The sequence below is a fragment of the Saccopteryx leptura genome, chromosome 10 (assembly GCF_036850995.1).
Source record: "Saccopteryx leptura isolate mSacLep1 chromosome 10, mSacLep1_pri_phased_curated, whole genome shotgun sequence".
Taxonomy (NCBI): Eukaryota; Metazoa; Chordata; class Mammalia; order Chiroptera; family Emballonuridae; genus Saccopteryx; species Saccopteryx leptura.
The window spans coordinates 47,735,417-47,755,419 of record NC_089512.1 but is presented as its reverse complement, the minus strand read 5'-3'; the positions used below and the strand labels follow the sequence as shown (position 1 = coordinate 47,755,419).

General features: G+C 44.4%; 1 protein-coding gene and 1 pseudogene across 3 annotated transcripts in view; both read right to left on the bottom strand.

Annotated features, from left to right (window-relative positions):
• The window catches only part of RAF1 (Raf-1 proto-oncogene, serine/threonine kinase), a 70,455-nt gene extending 62,358 nt beyond the window's left edge, over window positions 1-8,097 (bottom strand). For all 3 annotated transcript variants that reach the window (XM_066351041.1, XM_066351040.1, XM_066351042.1), the window contains exon 1: window positions 7,722-8,097. The gene's annotated coding sequence lies outside the window, so the exon portion shown is untranslated. The remainder of the gene's footprint in view (window positions 1-7,721) is intronic.
• LOC136382642 (U4 spliceosomal RNA) lies at window positions 3,165-3,243 on the bottom strand (annotated as a pseudogene).
• Window positions 8,098-20,003: the final 11,906 nt, after the last annotated feature.

Here is a 20,003-nt window from a genome sequence, read left to right as displayed (position 1 = left end):
CCAGGCGCTAGAGTGGCTCTGGTCGCAACAGAGCAACGCCCCAGAGGGGCAGAGCATCGCCCCTGGTGGGTGTGCCAGGTGGATCCCAGTCAGGTGCATGCGGGAGTCTGTCTGACTGTCTCTCCCCGTTTCCAGCTTCAGAAAAAAAAAAGGTGGTTACAATAACTACATGCACCAGCTTATCAAAAACTTGATTCTTTTCAAAAATGATGAGTCACTTTGTAATTAATTTATCTCTTTGAAGAATATTATATACAAATATATTTACAAGGGAGAAAAAAAGTCTATCAGATGCAATTATAGCCAACTTCTAAGCCACTACTTTACCTAATAGAGCTTATCAGCAGGGGTAAAAGAGCCTAAGGCCACTTCATACCTATTAGGGTGGTTACTATCAGAAAAGTGAAAATAACAAGTGTTGGCAAGGATATGGAGCAACTGAAACCTTCATGTGATGCTGGTGGGAATGTATAATAAAACATACAGTTGCTGTGAAAGCAGTTTAGAAGTTCCTCAAAAGGTTAAAAAGAACTACCATATGATCTGGCAATTCCACTCCTAGGCATAATCTCAAAGGAAAGTAGAAACTAAAAACAGAGACTTGTAAACCAATGTTCACAGCAGCATTATTCACAACAGCCAAAAGGTAGAAACATGAGTCCATTAACAGATAAATGGGTAACAAAATATTACACACACACAGAGGAATATTTAGTCATAAAAAAGAATGAAATTCTGACACATGGTACAACATGAATAACCCTTGAAAACACACTAAGTGAAATAAGCCGGACACAAAATTACAAACTGTTATTCCCCTTATATGAAGTACTTGGAATAGGCAAATTCATGAGAGAATGTAGCCCTGGCTGGTTGGCTAAGAGGTAGAGTGTTGGCCCGGTGTGTGAAAGTCCTATGTTGGATTCCCAGCCAAGGCACACACCCCTCCCTCCTTCTCCTCTCTCCCTGTCCTGCAACCATGGCTCAAATGGTTCAAGCAAAGTTGGCCCCGAGCAATGAGGATGTCTCCATGGCCTCGCCTCAGGCACTAAAATAGCTCAGTTGCTGAGCAACGGAGCAGTGGGTCCCAGATGGGCACAGCATTGCCAGGCTGGGCGCTTGCTGGGTGGATCCTGGTCACTGGGGTACATGCAGGAGTCTCTGTCATCCTGCCTCTCATTTAAAAAAAAAAAAAAAAAATCTGCACATTAAGAAAGTGAATCTGGGCCCTGGCCATTAGGCTCATGGTAGCACATTGGTCTGGAAAGTGGATGTCCCAGGTTCAATTCCCAGTTAGGGCACACAGAAGGGTACAACTGTTTCTCCACCCCTCCCCCTCTCCCATAGTCAAGGCTCAATTGGAGCAAGTTGACCCTGGGTGCTGAGGATGGCTCCATGGTCTCTGTCTCAGGCGCAAAGAAGAGCTCAGTTGTTAAGCAATGGAGCATGCCCCAGATGGGCAGAACATTGCCCCCTAGTGGGCTTGCCAGGTGGATCCTAGTCAGGGCACATGCTAGAATCTGTCTCTGCCTCCCCTCCTCTCACTGAAAGGAAGGAAGGAAGGAAGAAAAGGAAAAAAAGAAGAAAGAAAAAAAGGGAAAAAAAGAAAGTGAATCTGGCTCTGGCGGACAACTCGGTTAGAGCACCATCCCGAAGCACAGAGGTTGCCAATTCAATCCCTGGTCAGGGCACACAAAGCAACAACTTTATGTTCTTCTCTCTCTCCCCCTTCAGCTCTTGCTAAAATAAATAAATAAAGTGAATCTGACAATAATGTGGATAATATACTAGCATGGGAAGGAATAAGAAAAAGGAGTACAGTTCAGTTCAGAGGTTCTAACAGCTGCCCTGGTCAAATGGCTTGGCTGGTTGGAACACTGTCCTGAAGCTCAGAAGTTGCAGGTTTAGTCCTTTGTGAGGGTACATACAGGAGCAGATCAACGTTCCTGTCTCTCTCTCTCCCCCTTCCTCTCACACTAAAGTCAATAAAAAATTTAAAATTAAAATAAAAAATAACAGTCAAGGCAAATACTATAGTAATAAAAGCCTGAACTAATCCGAAGTAGAAAGTAGTTGAAAGAAGCTCAAAAATATGGTTAATTTAATCTGAAAATGAATGAATGTTTGGAGTGATATAAGGGTCCATACCATGAACTGAATGGATTTAACTTTATTAAATGTATTTTTCTATTATAAAAGCAATATAGACTGACCAGGTGGTGGCACAGTGGATAGAGCATTGGACTGGGATGCGGAGGACCCAGGTTCAAAACCTCAATATTGCAGGCTTGAGTGGGGCTCATCTGGTTCAAGCAAGGCTCACTTGAGCCCAACGTTGCTGGCTTGAACAAGGGGTCAATCTGCTATAGCCCTCTCCCCACCCCACCCCCATCAATATACAACTAAGGTGCTGCAATGAAGAATTGATGCTTCTCACCTCTCTCCCTTCCTGTCTGTTCCTATCCCTCTCGCTGTCTCTCTCTGTCACACACAAAAAAAGCAATATATTCAGAGAATATGGAAAGTATAAAGAGGAACATTTTTCCTTATGTTTACTGTTTAACCATTGTGAACATCTACATGTATTTTCTTTCTACATGGAGGCTTAAAAAATTTTTAACAGCTTAAGATATAATCCATATATCATACAAATCATACATTTAAACTGTATAATTCAATGGTTTTTACTATATTCAGAGTTGTGCATCCATCTCCACAATTTTAAAATACTTGCATCACCCCAAAAGAAAATCCTATCACAGTCATCACCTGTTCCCAACTACCTCTAGCCCCTGGCAACCATCAAGTGTCTATAGCACAGTTTACGTAATCATTTTATTATTGTCTAACATTTTAACTCTGCAGTTTTTCCTACTGTAAATAAAGTTTGTTAAATCAAATGGGAGCGCCTTTTTGAATGATCTATCTGGACTCAGAGAAATGCCTCTCCCAGAAACTCTGAGCTTCCTAATGAGACTTGCCAAAGAGAGTAAGAGTCATGTTCTTCCAAGGAAAGTGGACTTCATTTATCCCAAGCCTAAGTAAAGGAGAGATGTTAAAAGCTATCTGAGGCTGAGCCCTGGCCAGGTATCTCAGTTGGCCAGCGTCCCCAATACGCCAGACACACCATATCTGGCAGGTACAATCCCCCAGTCAGGGTACACACAGGGAAAAGTTTTCAATTAGAAACAATTGTGCCTCAGATAAACCTCACTGGCTACAATACTGCCACTGCTCAAAGCTACATACAAGAATCAACCAATGAATGAATAAATAACAACAAATTGGTGTTTCTATCTCAAATCAACCAATCAATAAAAGTGTTTTTTTAAAAAAAGGCTATTTGAGTCTGAAAAGGATACCTACAAAATACCCATTTTAGGAATGAAAACTCAATTTTAAAAACACACTGGCATAAACATTAACTACTCTGACTCTTCCATCAGAAATGTACATGCACAGAGAAAAGCTTTGTCCAAATGTGACGCCTAGTGTTAAGTAACTTCAGAGAAATCAGAAAACTTTAGCTTTCCATATCAGATTAAAAGAATAAGGAAAAAAAAATCTTCATCGAAACAGTAAATATGTACTTACTCTTGCTACTAAATGCCAGTAAATGAAATCCAACAAGCAGAAAGAGAAAATGATACCGGTATAGTCCACAAGGTCCTCAGAAACAATCAGACATACTGTGTCGATTGCCATTGATTGCCATTGCCTGCTGCTTCCCAAATTCACTAACCAAAATTATAAACAGTCTCTGAATCACAAAAATTTTTAAATTCTAAACTGGTTTTAGGATTGTTAATCCCCACCCAGCAAAGTCCCTTTGGAATTTAGTCTAAAAATAAAACTATGTGTCAAGTGTTCCTCAAGAAAAACTATGTACACTGATTGGAATGTGAAGCAATTAATACACTTTGTGAGTGATTTGCCAAAGAGACTTCAGATAGCCTGGGCCAAAACCAGTAACAAAGAAACAACACCCACTTGACATTTTCCTTGGTTAAATTGAGATCCTAGGAGTAATTATAGAAGAAAGGCTAACATCTGAAGTTAACTACTAAAATCACTGAGCACTACACAAGTATTCAGGGAGAAACGAAGGAACAACAGGTGACTCAACCACTATAAAATTTAAAATGAAACCTTTAATACATAATTAAGGAATTTTTATTTACAACTTTAAGGCATGAATAAAATATCTAGCCATTACTATCATGAAAATTATAGGCAAAGTAGTTTAACCCTATACCTAAAATACTAATTGAATTTAACACAAATAACTAGTATTACTTTCTAAATCTAGTATGTTAAATATGAATTCGTATCCATCCATACACATATATAACCACTATATACACACAAATAAGACAACCTAAATCCTACAAATTAATCCTAAAAGAGCCCAGTGTTCCTTGATTTGAATAAATAAGACTTCCATGATCTGCACAATTTAAAAAACAAAAATCCTTCTCAAGTCAAAGGACGATTCTGTGGTTTCATAACCCCCCTACTGTCATATTAGTCCACTGCCTTTCCAAGGCAATATTTAAAATTCTCTCCTGCAAGTCAACATTAAGGCATGCTGTTTGGCTAACAAGCTCCTCCCAAAACCAGGATTATTATGTATGGCCTATTATGTTCCTAACATGCAAACAAAAGCACTCCCTCATGTAACATTATTCTATTTTTAGACAGTAGGTTACCAACAAAGTTTTATCTGAAATTAAAATGTAATAAATCAAACATCTACTAACAGACTACTTGAAAAAGTAACTTGAAGTTATTAATTATATTTTCCATTCAATAAGTAATCTAGTGCTTCTGGAAAAGTCAAATTTAACTCCAAGAGGTTGTTTAATCTTCAGAGCAGACCACCTACTGCGGATTTCACAAAGGGCATGTTTTAAACTAAAAACAAATGGTTTCAGAGTAGCAATAATACAACACTTGATGCTTAACGATTAGCCATTTCATCTTTGAAGTACTTTTCATCAATATATGACTAGCTTAATCTGTTTCTCACTGTTTTTTTCTGCTAAACCAAATCCCATAAAATGTTTTAATATATTTTACTCAAGCCTTCTACTTTGAAGACATAACTTTTTTTTCAACTATTGATAAGAATTTAACAAGACTAAGCAATTCCACTACTCTTATAATCATAAACACCACCAACATAAAAGATAAGCTTTTACAACAGAAACAGTAACAGGTTTACTTTCCCAAGTATCCAATGTTCAACTGGGTCAAATGTTTCTGTTGCAAATTAAACAGCTTAGTCCTTGAAGTGATAAGAATGAAAACAAGCCAAATGATTTTTTTAAAATTCAATTTATGGGAGTAGCATTGGTTAATTATACTATATAAGTTTCAGGTGTATAATTTTATAATACATCATCTGTATACGTATTCCATTGTGTGCTCAACACTCAAAGTCTAGTCTAGTTTTCCATAACCATCAAAAGAATCTTAATGCTCTTCAGTGGCATTATAAGCATCACAATCCAAGAAAGATTTAGAACTGTTAGCTGAAGTCTGTTAATGATAACAATCATCACTTTGGCACAGCATTAATCACAATACAGATATTTGGGGGAAGCATATTAATAAAACTAAAGACTTTATAACAGAATTGGAATCCTTGGAATCCATGGAATCAATCCAAAGTAACAGTTTACTGCATAAAACATTTACTAAAATAAAAATACCCACTTGCATTCTGCACTTTTTCAGATGTTTTATATAATCTGCCAATTTCCATAAGACTAGGGAGTATGTGTTTATTGCCAACAGCCATTTAAAATGTATGATGCCCAGGCAGAGTAGCTCAGTTGGTTGCAGCATGGTCCCAATACGCTAAGGTTGCAATGATTTCCAGTTAAGGCACACACAAGAATCAACCAATGAGTGTGTGAAAGGATGGAGCAACAAACTGATGTTTCTCTCTCTAAAACCAATAAATCAATTTAAAATACACAATAAAATGTAATACATTTGTAAAGTCAATATTTTTGTGAGCAACTATAACAAAGAATCTTCTCCAAGAAACCCAAGGAATATAAGCTCAGTTTATCCATTGTAAAGCATTTATTCAAAAATGTCCTTAACTGGGTTTAACAAAGTAAATCTTTTCAATTATTATCAACACTTCAACATCAAGAGAAAGGGGAAAATTAGTTACCAGCAGGAAAAAATAATAAGCAACACGTTTAAAATAATCCGAAGTGGCCGTGGCTAGGTGGCCCAGTTGATTAGAGCATCCTCCCAAAATGTCCAGGTTGCAGGTTCCATTCCCAGTCTGAGCACATACAAGAATCAACCAATAAATGCATGAATGAGTGGAGCAAAACCGATGTTTCTCTCTCTCTTCCTTCCTCTCTCTAAAAATCAATAAGTAAAAATGTTAAAAATAAAAAATAAAATAATCCAAATTAAATAAACTATTTCACTATCTTCAACAAAGATCCCTCACAGTCTAGACAACTTTTCCTTTAAAACCTCATCTCTCACCACTTCCAAAACCCCAGACTACTTGCTGCTCCCCAAACTCATTCCAACCCGGCATGTCTCTATGCCTTTGTACCAGCTGTTCCCTCACTTTTGAATGCTCTCCTCTCCTCCTCACCTGGTGAGAACTTACTCATCAGTCCAAAACTAGGCGCAAATGTCCCCTTCAGTGGAAAAGCTTCCTCAACTCCCCCATGGAAAAACTCGTCATTCCAAACCCCAGAACACTTGGTAAATCCACCCCTATCAGAGCGCATTGTTTTCACGCCATAGGGGCGAGCGCAGACTCCCTCCCCTCAGCCCACAAAGGACAAGGCAAGCAGAAATTCCCAGTGAACGTGCGCTGAATTCATCCCTCCATCGATTATGTGATCCTCTAGAACCCGGTCACGTCTCAAGGAGACATAGAAGATCCTATCACTCTTCCCACTAGAGAATGAATACCAAAGGTCACACCCAGAGCTCTGGACAGAAAACAATGAATGAACACAGCTGCCTCTCGTCTCTTCTGATGTCCCAACTCCTCTCTTCAGGGTATCGCCTAGCGCTGCAGAACCTCTGCAGCTGCAGAACTGAACCGTCCTGGCGGCTCTCACTCCCTACGAAAAGACAGTTCTGGATCTTCATGCCAAAGCATCCCGAGACCAATCTCAGAATACGCATCCCAAACCTTTCATTAGTAATCCAGAGTCCTGAAACCCAAGGCGAAATCCCAATGCCTTGCCTTTGTGGTGCGGCAGTGACCCATATCCTCCTCTTTTCCCGGATTTCTCTCGTCTTCCCTAAAAAGGATGTCATTTGAGTGACGTACCTTAAGAGAAGATGCAAGCCCAAGTCCCCCACTCCAAGACAAGAAAGAAAAGGAATTAGCCCATCTGAGTGACAGCACAATACGGGGCAACTCTGGGAGGCTTTTCCCATTGCCAAAATATGAGGAATGTGCACCGGGTGGGTACAGGGGTGGCGCTGGCACCTTTCCCCGAAACACAAGGAAATTAGAGTGGAGATGTGAGAACTCGGCTCGCCGGCCATGACACCGGGCCCCGGGCCCCCGGCCGCCAACGCCACCCGGGGTGACAGCGGCCTGGCTCGGGCCCTCCACCCACCAAACGGGGCCACACAGTCAGCGCCGCCCAGTCCCAGTCGCCAGGAAACCGGCCCCTCAGCCCCGCCGCCCAGTTCCCCCGGGCCTCGGCCCTTCCGCCTACCTGAAGAAGCTGGGCCGCCTCCGTGTCCCGTCGTCCGGTGGCAGCGTCTGGCCCGCTCCTCCTCCCCGCGCCGGGTGAGGGAGCGGGAGGTGGTCACATTCGGTGCGTCCCTAACCCAGGGGACGGGGCCCCGGGCAGCGCCCGCATCGTCGCACTAGCGCTCCGCGCCCCAGGGCACACGCCCCAAAGTCCAGCCAGCTGGCCCTCTTTGGGGCCCCAAAAAAGTAACAGAAAACCCTTCCCGTCTCACGCTCGTTCTCGTCTTACTCCCGCCATCTAAAATGGCGGCCCCAGCACCCGCGATGAAGAAACTCTCGGGCAGCCCAGGCAAGCAAGCTCTCCGCTCGGTGCTCCTCCTCCCGACCTGCGGCGCCACTGGCTCTCTGCTTCTGCGCGAGCCCTCCTGGCAGCTGACTTTACACTTGGCTCGGGCATCTACCTCTCTGGCCTGAACTCAGGCCCGCCTCCCAGGAGAGGGGCGTGGCCTCGCGATCGATCTGGTCGCCATTTCAGAGAGGGGTCTGCAGTAGAGAGCGTACTGTTTAGCCCCGAGGACGTGCTGTCGGCAGCTGAAAAGGGCTGGAGAGTGGCTCCTTCCAAGGGGTCTGAGACCTAGAGAAAGCAGACCAACCTGCCAGTATCACAAAGCCCGGAAGTACCCTAGGATGTTGGGCGTAGAAGACTGTCCAACTTTGGAGCATCTTCTCCGAAGTCGGACACTTGGGATGATGTTGAATGGCGACTCAACCACTTAGCGGTTATGTGGAGGAATCCCTAAAATTTGAGCCTCAGTTTCCTCATCTGAATATTGAGGGTTCCTTTTCCCCGATCAGACTGGCAAAAAGGTTAAAAGACTGTTAATCCCCAGCCTGGTCCAAAGTAATGAAAACCTGTCGTATACCCTCCCTCAATCAGCACTGGCAAGAGGAGGGCAATTATCTATTAACATGTTTAATGTACAGACCGCTCCAGCAATTCCACTTCCAGGCACTAATTCTAGAGAAATATATACACATATGCACAAAAAGTGTGTGCTAAGGTATTTTTTGCCATATTGTTTGCCTTAGAGATATACTCGGAAGAATGTGGATTAAATAGGAAACCGGTTACCCCCATAGTATGGAAGGCTTAAATCCATTTGTTGAAAAGAATGAGCTAGCCTGACCTGTGGTGGATAAAGCGTCCACCTAGAATGCTGAGGTCGCTGGTTTAAAACTCCGGGCTTGCCTGGGCAAGTCACATACGGGAGTTGATGTCCCCTCCCCCCCCCCTCTCAAACTGATAAGTAAAATCTAAAAAAAGAGAGAGAGAGAATGAGCTAGATCTACAAACTGATATTTTTAATGTTTTGTAAAGCCAGCAGACAGGGCCAGGGCCACTATCAAAGCAGCCGGGCTCATGCAGGTTCGCATTGGATTCGGACAGTCGGTAAAGAAACAACGGAGCCACAAACTGGTGGGCCATAGTCTTTAATTCTAGCTTGCACCCGGCGGGCAAGTAAAAATACACACTGGGCTCCAAAACCCACTCACATTCAGTGCTCACAAAGCCACTGACTTATCCGAGTTTCCTAGAATCAAAGGTTTCTAGCTCACCAGACTTATTCACCTCTGTTCCCCATCTCCTTCCTTATCCCAAATACAAACTCTACACAAACTGGCATCTCACTCAGCACTCCACCATCTTGGCTGCTTCTCCTGGCCTCCTCCACGTGGCCTTTCTCTGCTCTCCTCTGCTCTCTCTTCTAATGATAATCTCAGGAACCAAGGGCCGAGTCCCGTTCTGCCTCCCTTTTATAGTGTAGAAATCCAAACCCTTAATCCAATATACATAACAGGGAAGTCTCTAATACAAAGTCACTTCTCTGAGGCATGATAGGATTGTACCACCTCACACCAAAAAGGGTAGGAAAGGCTTAATCCCAAAACCAAGCCCCAGGCTACAAGGATTCTGCCTGCCTTTAGCCCACCCCAACACACATTAATACCACCTGGGCAACGGCCTCTTTAACAAAGTGAGCATAATACATTTTATCTGCCCAACATGTTTATTTTATTGATTGTATTTTATTTTTTTTTGTGTGAGAGAGAAACAGGGACAGACAGGAAGGGAGAGAGATAAGAAGCATAAACTCTTCCTTGTGGCATCTTAGTTGTTCATTGATTGCTTTCTCATATGTGCCTTGAGGTGGGGGCCTCTAGAGCCAAGCCAGTGACCTCAAGTCTGCAACCTTGGGGTTTCAAACCTGGGTCCTCAGCATCCCAGGCAGACACTTTATCTACCACACCACAGCCTGGTCAGACTATTTTATTGATTTTAGAGAAAGGAAGAGAGAGAGCAAGAGACAGAAACATCAATCTCTTCCTATATGTGCCCTGACTGGGGAATCAAACCAGCAACCCCTTTGCTGCAGGACAATGCCCTGAACTGATTTTCTTTTTAACCCAAGACAATATATTTTGAAAAGTAGAACATGTTACGGTATAATATTTATTCAAACACAGGTACACAACTGCTGTGTGCAATGCTTATTTAAATTTTTGAGAGCGGTTATGTACCAGACACTTTGTTCTAAGTTTTGAGAAGTCAACAATAATCAAAAACCCTGCCTTCTCGTCATGAGAAACCAAAAGAAAATATAAATAATATTCAGGTAGTAACATGTGCCATATAAAGAAAAATGAAGTGAAGCAGGAAGAGGAAATAATGACAGAAGTATGTGGATCAACATGAAAATAAATTCAAGAGAAAGACAAAGGCATTGAATATGGAGGAGCCATGAGGAATAATAAAATAAAATTAAAAATTCAATCGAATATCTTGAAGATCTATTTATTGGCTTTATTGAGCCATACAAGGATCAGGCAGCATCCCATCTAGCAACTAGAAGGCACTCCTAGAGGTACAAAATGGAAGATTTTTAAAAGATTTTTTATTTATTCATTTTAGAGAGGAGAAAGAAAGGGAGAGAGAAACAGAGAGGGAGAGAGAGAGGAGAGAGAGACAGAGAGAGAAGGTGGGGAGAAGCTGGAAGCATCAACTCCCATATGTGCCTTGACCAGGCAAGTCCAGAGTTTCGAACCGAAATGGAAGATTTTTATAGGAAAAAGGGTGGTGCAAGGGAGCTATAAATGAAAGAAAGGATTATTTTCAGGCAGGGACATTGTTGGTCAAATACGTTTGTAAATATGATATATATGTTTGCTTGCTTATAGTTTGCATTGGGTGTGGGGGACAGGCTGTAAGCAGGCTGGGTCATTATAGCCTAAGGCAGGGGTCCCCAAACTATTGCCCGGCCTGCGGGCCGCATGCGGCCCCCTGAGGCCATTTATCCGGCCCCCACCGCACTTCCGGAAGGGGCACCTCTTTCATTGGTGGTCAGTGAGAGGAGCATAGTTCCCATTGAAATACTGGTCAGTTTGTTGATTTAAATTTACTTGTTCTTTATTTTAAATATTGTATTTGTTCCCGTTTTGTTTTTTTACTTTAAAATAAGATATGTGCCATGTGCATAGGGATTTGTTCATAGTTTTTTATAGTCCGGCCCTCCAACGGTCTGAAGGACAGTGAACTGGCCCCCTGTGTAAAAAGTTTGGGGACCCCTGGCCTAAGGTTTAGTTTTAAGACTAAGCTTTTCCCCACACCCTTGGCTGATTGCATGATGTGGGGTGGTGCACTCTCATGAGGAATCCCATTTATGCCTCAGATAAGTGACTTTGTATCAGAGACTTCTTTATTTGTATATTGGATTAAAGGTTTTTATTTCTACATTATAAAATGGGGGCAGAGGCCCTGGCCGGTTGGCTCAGTGGTAGAGCGTTGGCCTGGCGCGCAGGAGTACTGGGTTCGATTCCCGGCCAGGGCACACAGGAGAAGCACCCATCTGCTTCTCCACCCCTCCCCCTCTCCTTCCTCTCTGTCTCTCTCTTCCCCTCCCACAGCCAAGGCTCCATTGGAGCAAAGTTGGCCCAAGCACTGAGGATGGCTCTGTGGCCTCTGCCTCAGGCGCTAGAGTGGCTCTGGTTGCAACAGAGCGACGCCCCAGATGGGCAGAGCATCACCGGGTGTGCCGGGTGGGTTCCAGTCGGGCTCATGTGGGAGTCTATCTGACTGCCTCCCCGTTTTCAACTTCAGAAAAATACAAAAAAAAAAAAAGAAAATTAAAAAAAAAATGGGGGCACACCAGGAGCTTGCTCTCTCGGTTCCTGACATTAGCATTAGAGGAGAGAGCAGAGAAAGGCCACGTGGAGGAGAGGAGAGGCAGTCAAGATGGCGGATTGCTGAAGGAGAAGCCAGTTTGTGCAGTTTGTGCAGGGAGAAGGAAGGAGATGGGGAACAGAGGTGAATAAGGCCGGTGAGGTAAAAAACCTTTGGTTCTAGAAAACTCAGATAAGTCAGTAGCTTTGTGAGCACTGAATGAGTGGGTTTTGGAGCCCAGTGTGTGTTTTTACTTGCCCGCTGGGTACAAGCTAGGATATAAAACTAATGGCCCACCAGTTCTTGGCTCCGTTGTTTTATTATCATCTGTCCAAATCCAATGTGAACCTGCATGGGCTAGGCGGCTGTGATGGTGGCCATGGCTACTGGCTTCACAGACATCTTTACTTTGGAGGAAGAGAAAGTAAAGGGTTTTTATCATGCAGTTTGCCTCTTCTTTCCAAGGGGGATGGAGAGAGCCTATGAGACAGATTACTTTGATAGTGTTTAACCAGAAAATTCCAGACTGGTTAAGATTGTGTCTGGGGAACAAACCAAATTTAAAAAAAAGAAAAAAGAAAAGAAAAACACAAAAATATTGTGTCTGGGAGAGGTTGATGCAATTAGATTAAGTATTGAATCTAAGTTTGGTATCATGGGCTTTTAGCACAAGTGACACCATTTTGGGCCTGTGGTGTTTTTCTTTAACATAACAGTAACACCTCACAGGATTAAATGAGATAAAACATGGAAAGCAGTTAGCACAGAGCCTAGGGTTTGAGACTTTGGTTTGTGGAATCTGGCTGCCTAGGCTCAAATTTGAACTCTGCCACTTTCTTATCTGTGACTTGGAAAAGTCATTTTAACCTCAGTTCCTCAGTTTCCTCATATGTAATGAAAACATTATAGTACCTACATGTTAGCATTATAAGGCTTTAGTGAGTTTAAGATGTAAAGCACTTGGAATAGTGCCTGGATCATATTAAACATAAAAGTATCAGCTGTAATTACTATAACTATCTCTTATCATCATTACTACTTAGGGCAGAGAGGCAAAGCCACGCCTGCTGACCTCCAGGCCATTTTTTTCAGGTGACCCAGCTGGTATTTGCCCAGCACTTCACAGCTTAGAAAGCTTAAGGAGCCTGTGCCTTAGTCAAACCTCTCAGCTAACCAGTAAGAGTGGATAATTTTTTCAAATTTTTTATTTATTTATTATTATTTTTTTTTACAGAGACAGAGAGTGAGTCAGAGAGAGGGATAGACAGGGACAGACAGACAGGAACGGAGAGAGATGAGAAGCATCAATCATTAGGTTTTCATTGCGCGTTGCAACACCTTAGTTGTTCATTGATTGCTTTCTTATATGTGCCTTGACCGCGGACCTTCAGCAGACCGAGTAACCTCTTGCTGGAGCCAGCGACCTTGGGTTCAAGCTGGTGGGCTTTTCCTCAAACCAGATGAGCCCGCGCTCAAGCTGGCGACCTCGGGGTCTCGAACCTGGGTCCTCCGCATCCTAGTCCAACACTCTATCCACTGCGCCACCGCCTGGTCAGGCAAGAGTGGATAATTTTTTCAAAAATAATTTCTTGGGCCCTGGCCGGTTGGCTCAGCGGTAGAGCGTCAGCCTGGCGTGCGGGGGACCCGGGTTCGATTCCCGGCCAGGGCACACAGGAGAAGCGCCCATTTGCTTCTCCCCCCCCACCCCCCCCCCTTCTTCCTCTCTGTCTCTCTCTTCCCCTCCCGCAGCCAAGGCTCCATTGGAGCAAAGATGGCCCAGGCGCTGGGGATGGCTCCTTGGCCTCTGCCCCAGGCGCTAGAGTGGCTCTGGTCGCAGCAGAGCGATTCCCCGGAGGGGCAGAGTATCGCCCCTGGTGGGCAGAGCCTCACCCCTGGTGGGCGTGCCGGGTGGATCCCAGTCGGGCGCATGCGGGAGTCTGTCTGACTGTCTCTCCCCGTTTTCAGCTTCAGAAAAATTCAAAAAATAAAAAAATAAAAAATAATAAAAATAATTTCTTGGGGTAAAAATTTACATAACATGAAATTAACCATTTTAAGGAGAATAATTCTGTGGCATTTAGTACATTCACAATGTTGTGCAACCACCACCACCATCTAATTCCGAAACATTTCCATCACTCCAAAGTAGTTTCTCCCAATCCCATCCCCTTCCAGCCCCTAGCAGCCACCAGTATGTATTCTATCACTGTGGCTTTATCTATTCTGGATATTTAATATAAATATAATCATGCAACATGTGACCTTTTGTATCTGGCTTCTTTCACTTATCACAATGTTTTCAAGGTTCATCCATGTGGTTGCATGTATCAGTACTTCATTCCTTTTTATGGCTGAATAAGTATATATCATAGTTTATCCATTCATTTATTGGACATTTGAGCTGTTTCCATCTTTTTGCTATTATGCATAGTACTGCTATGAGCATGCATGTATATGTACTTGTTTGAATACTTGTTTTCAATTTTTTCAGGCAGATACCCAGGAGTGAAATTGTAGAGATCATCTTGAAATTCACTGGGTTATATGTTCCCACTTTGAAACCTCTAGTTTGGTGTGTTGACATAAGAAACATTCAGACTGACCAGACAGTGACCCAGTGGATAGAGCATTGGCCTGGGACACAGAGGACCCAGGTTTGAAATTCCAGGGTCGCCAGCTTGAGTGTGGCATCGCTGGCTTGAGTGTGGGATTGTAGACATGACCCCATGGTCACTGGCCAGCTGGAACCCTCTGGTCAAGGCAGATATGAGAAAGCAATCAATAAACAACTAAGGAGCCGCAACAAAGAATTGATGCTTCTCATCTTTATCCCTTCCTCTCTCTGTCTCACTAAAAAAAGAAAAAAAAATGTCCAAACTTGTAGAGAATGTTTATAAGCGTTTATCTGAGCCAAACTAATGACATGTGATGGAGAGCAAGATCTCAAATGCTCCAAAGAATAACAGTTTTGCAGTTTCTTTTGTGTGTTTGATATTAAGGAGGGACCATTAGGAAGATTACATGAAGGAGGGAGAAAGCAAAATGGGGTTTGGATTACAAGATTAGAATTTTTTTTTTTTTGTATTTTTCTGAAGCTGGAAATGGGGAGAGACAGTCAGACAGACTCCCGCATGCGCCCGACTGGGATCCACCTGGCATGCCCACCAGGGGCAACGCTCTGCACACCAGGGGGCGATGCTCTGCCCCTCCGGGGCGTCGCTCTGCCGCGACCAGAGCCACTCTAGTGCCTGGGGCAGAGGCCAAGGAGCCATCCCCAGCGCCCGGGCCATCTTTGCTCCAATGGAGCCTTGGCTGCGGGAGGGGAAGAGAGAGACAGAGAGGAAGGAGGGGGGGGGGTGGAGAAGCAAATGGGCGCTTCTCCTATGTGCCCTGGCGGGGAATCGAACCCAGGTCCCCCACACGCCAGGCCGATGCGCTACTGCTGAGCCAGCCAGCCAGGGCCTAGAATTTTTATTTTTGTGACAAAGACAGAGAGAAGGACAGATAGGGACAGACAGACAGGAAGGGAGAGAGATGAGAAGCATCAATTCTTCGTTGCAGTTCCTTGGTGTTCTTTGCTGTTCATTGATTGTTTTTTCATATGTGCCTGCAGGGGAGAGGGCTGCAGCAGAGCAAGTGACCCCTTGCTCAAGCCAGTGACCTTGGGCTTCAAGCCAGTGACCTTTGGGCACAAGCCAGCAACCATGGGGTCATGTCTATGATTCCATGCTCAAGCCAGCGACCCCGTGCACAAGCCAGAGACCTCGAGGTTTCGAACCTGGGTCCTCTGCATCCCCAGTCTGACGTTCTATCCACTGCACCACTGCCTGGTCAGGCAAAATTGTGGGAACTCTTTGAGGGTGGACAAATATTAGAAGCAGAGGCGGATTAAGGTTGGTTGAGGTCCCAAGTGCAGAAGAAAATATTGGACCCCTTACATTAGAAAAAAGTGTAAAGTTGGGGTTTTGCAGGGCCCTCCAGAAGTTGGGGGCCAGGGTGCACGCCTGATGCACCTGCCGTTAAATCCACTTCTGATTAGAATGAGAGGGCCCTGTCCTAGTAGTTCAGTTGGTTGGAACATTGTCCTGACATGCCAAGGTTGCAAGTTTGATCCCAGTCAAGGCATGCGCAAGAAGCAACCAACAGCTACCTGTAATTCTGGTGGCGGAAACCAGGCAGGTTCACATTGGATTTGGGCAGATGGGAGAAAAATCGTGGAGCCGGAAAGGGTGGACTTTAATGAAGTCTCACAATGGCAGACAAGCACACAGGCAGGGGAAAACCTCTTCTCTGGCACACAAACAGCAAGAATAGCCCTTCACAGTGAGTGGCAGGCAGGCAGGCAGGCAATCCAAGCATCCACAATCTCACATCTCTCCCCAGAGCAAGCACCCATAGCCTTATATATAGGCCATACACACATGGCGCTGCTACGTACCCATGCACCAATCAGGCAAAGTGCTTACAGCCAGTAACCCCACGAGCAAGCCTAACACAGCTGCCCCAGAGTACCTAAATAAGAGAAACAACGAATTAATGTTTTCCCCCCTCCTCTCTTTCTCAAATCAATTTAAAAAAAAAAGGAGTCTGAAAGGGGGTGTTGGGTAAACAAGTGTTCTTTAGGTTTGGTCGCTTGTATTGGGGCAACGCCATGTCTATAGACATGCCCAAGGTCACTGGCAACGCCACGTGTGTATAGTCTATAGAAGGTTGTGGGTGCTTGCCCTCAGGGCAGCAGATTGCAGATTGTAGACTGCCTGCCTCCATGGGGAGGGGCAATTGTTTGCTATTGTTTGCCAGAGAAAGAATATTTTCACCCTGTTTGGCTGGGGAGTGCTGTTTTGCTTGTAGGGGCCTGTCAGTCTAGGGGAGTAAGGAGAAGGAGAGGAAGGCGGTTTTTCCTGCCTGTTTGCTCATTCCCCATTACAAGACTTTAATCAATGGAGTGGCCCACCATTTTCTGGCTCCACAGTTCTTTTACTGTCTGCCTGAATCCAATGAGAACCTGCATGCCCATAGCAGCAGCCACTGGCCTCACAGGGGGCATTTCAAAGATGTGTTAACCTAGATGCACAGGGCTTGTTGAAGGCAAAGATAAGCCTTTCAGTAAAGAAGCGATATGCCTGGGGCATGACTACCTACCATAACCTCCTCAGTTAAGATCATCCTGTGAGGTGACTTTCTATAGAATCCCTTTTTTGTCCACTGGTTGTAAGAGAGGTCAGGAGAGCTGGAGTCATTAGGAAAGGTATCAGGAGAGGAATGAGTCAGAAATGGCTTAAAGAAAAAATGGAAATTTTCCCTGGGTGTTGGGATGTTTTACTTCTTAATTGGGAGGTGGTTACATAGGTTTGTATATACTATATATATAGCCATATACACATATTAGTAATTGGTGTATGTACCTATCCATACATTTGTTATACCTCAATAAAAAAAAAAATTGGAAAAACACCAGGTCTTCAAGCCTGGCAAAAGTGTGCATTTTTCAGATGAATGAAAGAAAAACTTCACAAGTAATAGATACTATTTATGGAGCCTCTTCATATAATCAGACATTTTACACAATCTCCATTACTCATCTCAACTTGAAAGGCCTGATCTTCAAATGAGGAAGCCTTCCGAGAGGGTAATGAATCCAAAGACAAAGCTGAGAAGTGGTGGAACAGGGATCTGAACCTGTTTGTTTGTTTATTCCTCATGAAGATTAATGTTGTGCCTAATCTGTGCCAGGCCCTATAGTGAACAAGCCAAAGTCCCTGCCCTCAGGTCTAGCAGGAGAGACAAGCAGCAAACAAGTTGTAATGCTGGTGGCCAAGGCCAGGCAGGTTCACATCGGATTTGGGCAGATGGTAGAGAAACTGCGGAGCCGGATCTCACAACAGTGGACAAGCACACCAGCAAGGGAAACCACTGCTCAGGCAAACAACAAAATGGCCCCTCAAAGTGGCGGGCAGGCAATCTGCGCATCCACAATCCCCAGTCTCTCTCAAGCGCAAGCACTCATAGCCTTATATGGGTCATACACACGTGGTGCAGCCACTCACTCACACACCAATCACGCCAAGTGTTTACAGCTGGTAAACACCCCACCCCACCACCACCCCACCCCAGCAAGCCTAACACAGCTGCCCCACATTCTACCCCTTTAGGGTTGCTCACCTCACAATAGGTACAGTACATACATTCCAAAAATGACAATGATAAAGGTGCCCTTCACAATGTCTCCCTCAGCACTCTGCCCAGGGCGTTAACTGGAGGCCCACCTCCAAATCCCCACCCCACAGTGTCAACAAGGCCACCCATCATAGGTGGGGGGCCTGTTCAGTCCAGGGCCATGTCCATTGAAACCAAAAATGTCCTTGGTGCGTGTGGGGCAGTTGTGTTAGGCTTGATCATTGGTGTACCACCTGCAAGCATTTTGCTTGATTAGTACATGAGCACGGGGCAGCGCCACATGTGGCCTATATAAAGCTATGGGTGCTTGCGCTTGAGAGAGATTGGGGGTTGTGGATGTGCAGATTGCCTGCCCACCACTGTGAGGGGCCATTTTGCTGTTTGTATGCCTGAGAGGTGGTTTCCCCTGCCTGTGTGCTTATCCACAGTTGTGAGACTTTATTAAACAGAATGGCCCAACCCTTTCCAGCTCTATAGTTTCTCTACCATCAGTCCGAGTCCAATGTGAACCTGCCTGATCTCAACCACCAGCATTAGAGCAGGAAAGCCTAGTGCAGTCAGTCATCTTGGAAAACAGTTAAAAATTAAGACCTAGGTTCTCCTAAATTACTTGGGGCATATAGCCAGGAACAATTTCTATGGAAATCAATTTAGCAGTATCAAAATTGTAAATGTATATACCTTTTTTCTTTTCTTTTTTTTTTTTTTTTGTATTTTTCCGAAGCTGGAAATGGGGAGAGACAGTCAGACAGACTCCCGCATGCGCCCGACCGGGATCCACCCGGCACGCCCACCAGGGGGCGACGCTCTGCCCACCAGGGGGCGATGCTCTGCCCCTCCAGGGCGTCACTCTGTTGCGACCAGAGCCACTCTAGCGCCTGGAGGAGAGGCCAAGGAGCCATCCCCAGTGCTCGGGCCATCTTTGCTCCAATGGAGCCTCGCTGCAGGAGGGGAAGAGAGAGACAGAGAGGAAGGAGAGGGGGAGGGGTGGAGAAGCAGATGGGCGCTTCTCCTGTGTGCCCTGGCCGGGAATTGAACCCGGGACCCCTTGCATGCCAGGCCAACGCTCTACCACTGAGCCAACCGGCCAGGGCTATATACCTTTTACCCCAGAAATTTTCCTTCTGGGAATTTATCCTACAGGTACACTTACTTATATGTGTATGAAATGATGTATGTACAATGTTATTCCCTTATTGCACTGCTTGTAATCTAAATAAAACAAATCATGCAGCTATAAGAAAGAATGATGAGCCTGACTAGGCAGTGGTACAGTGGATAAAGCATTGGCCTGGGACACTGAGGACCCAGGTTTAAAACCCTGAGGTTGCTGGCTTAAAGGCCAAGGTTGCTGGCATGAACCCAAGGTTGCTGGCTTGAGCAAGAAGTCACTGGCTGGGCTGGAGGCCTCCCCCCCCACCCCGTTCAAGGCACATATGAGAAAGCAATCAATGAATAACTAAGGTGCCACAACTATGAGCTGATGCTTCTCAGCTCTTTCCCTTCCTGTATATCTGTCTCTTTCCCTCTCTGCTAAAAATAAATAAATAAATTTTAAAAAGAGGAATTTCTTTTAAAAAAATAAAAAAGAAGAAGAACCAAGGAACAAAACAGTGTAAACCCTATGCTACACGTTGTGAAAAAGAAGAAAATTTTGGCTTTGTAAAGGCTTATGTTAAGTCTAAAGAACACACAGAATGCTACTAACATTGTGATCACTGAGAGGGTGGGAACTGGGTAGAGGGAGCACAGGACTAGAAAAACAGTTTTCCCTGCCTTACTTTTTATTTATTTAATTTTTGGGGTTTTTTAAATTTATTTTTTATTCAGAAAATTATGTTTAACAGGGTGACATTAATCAATAAGAATATATAGGCTTGGCCCTGGCCTGTTGGCTCAGCGGTAGAG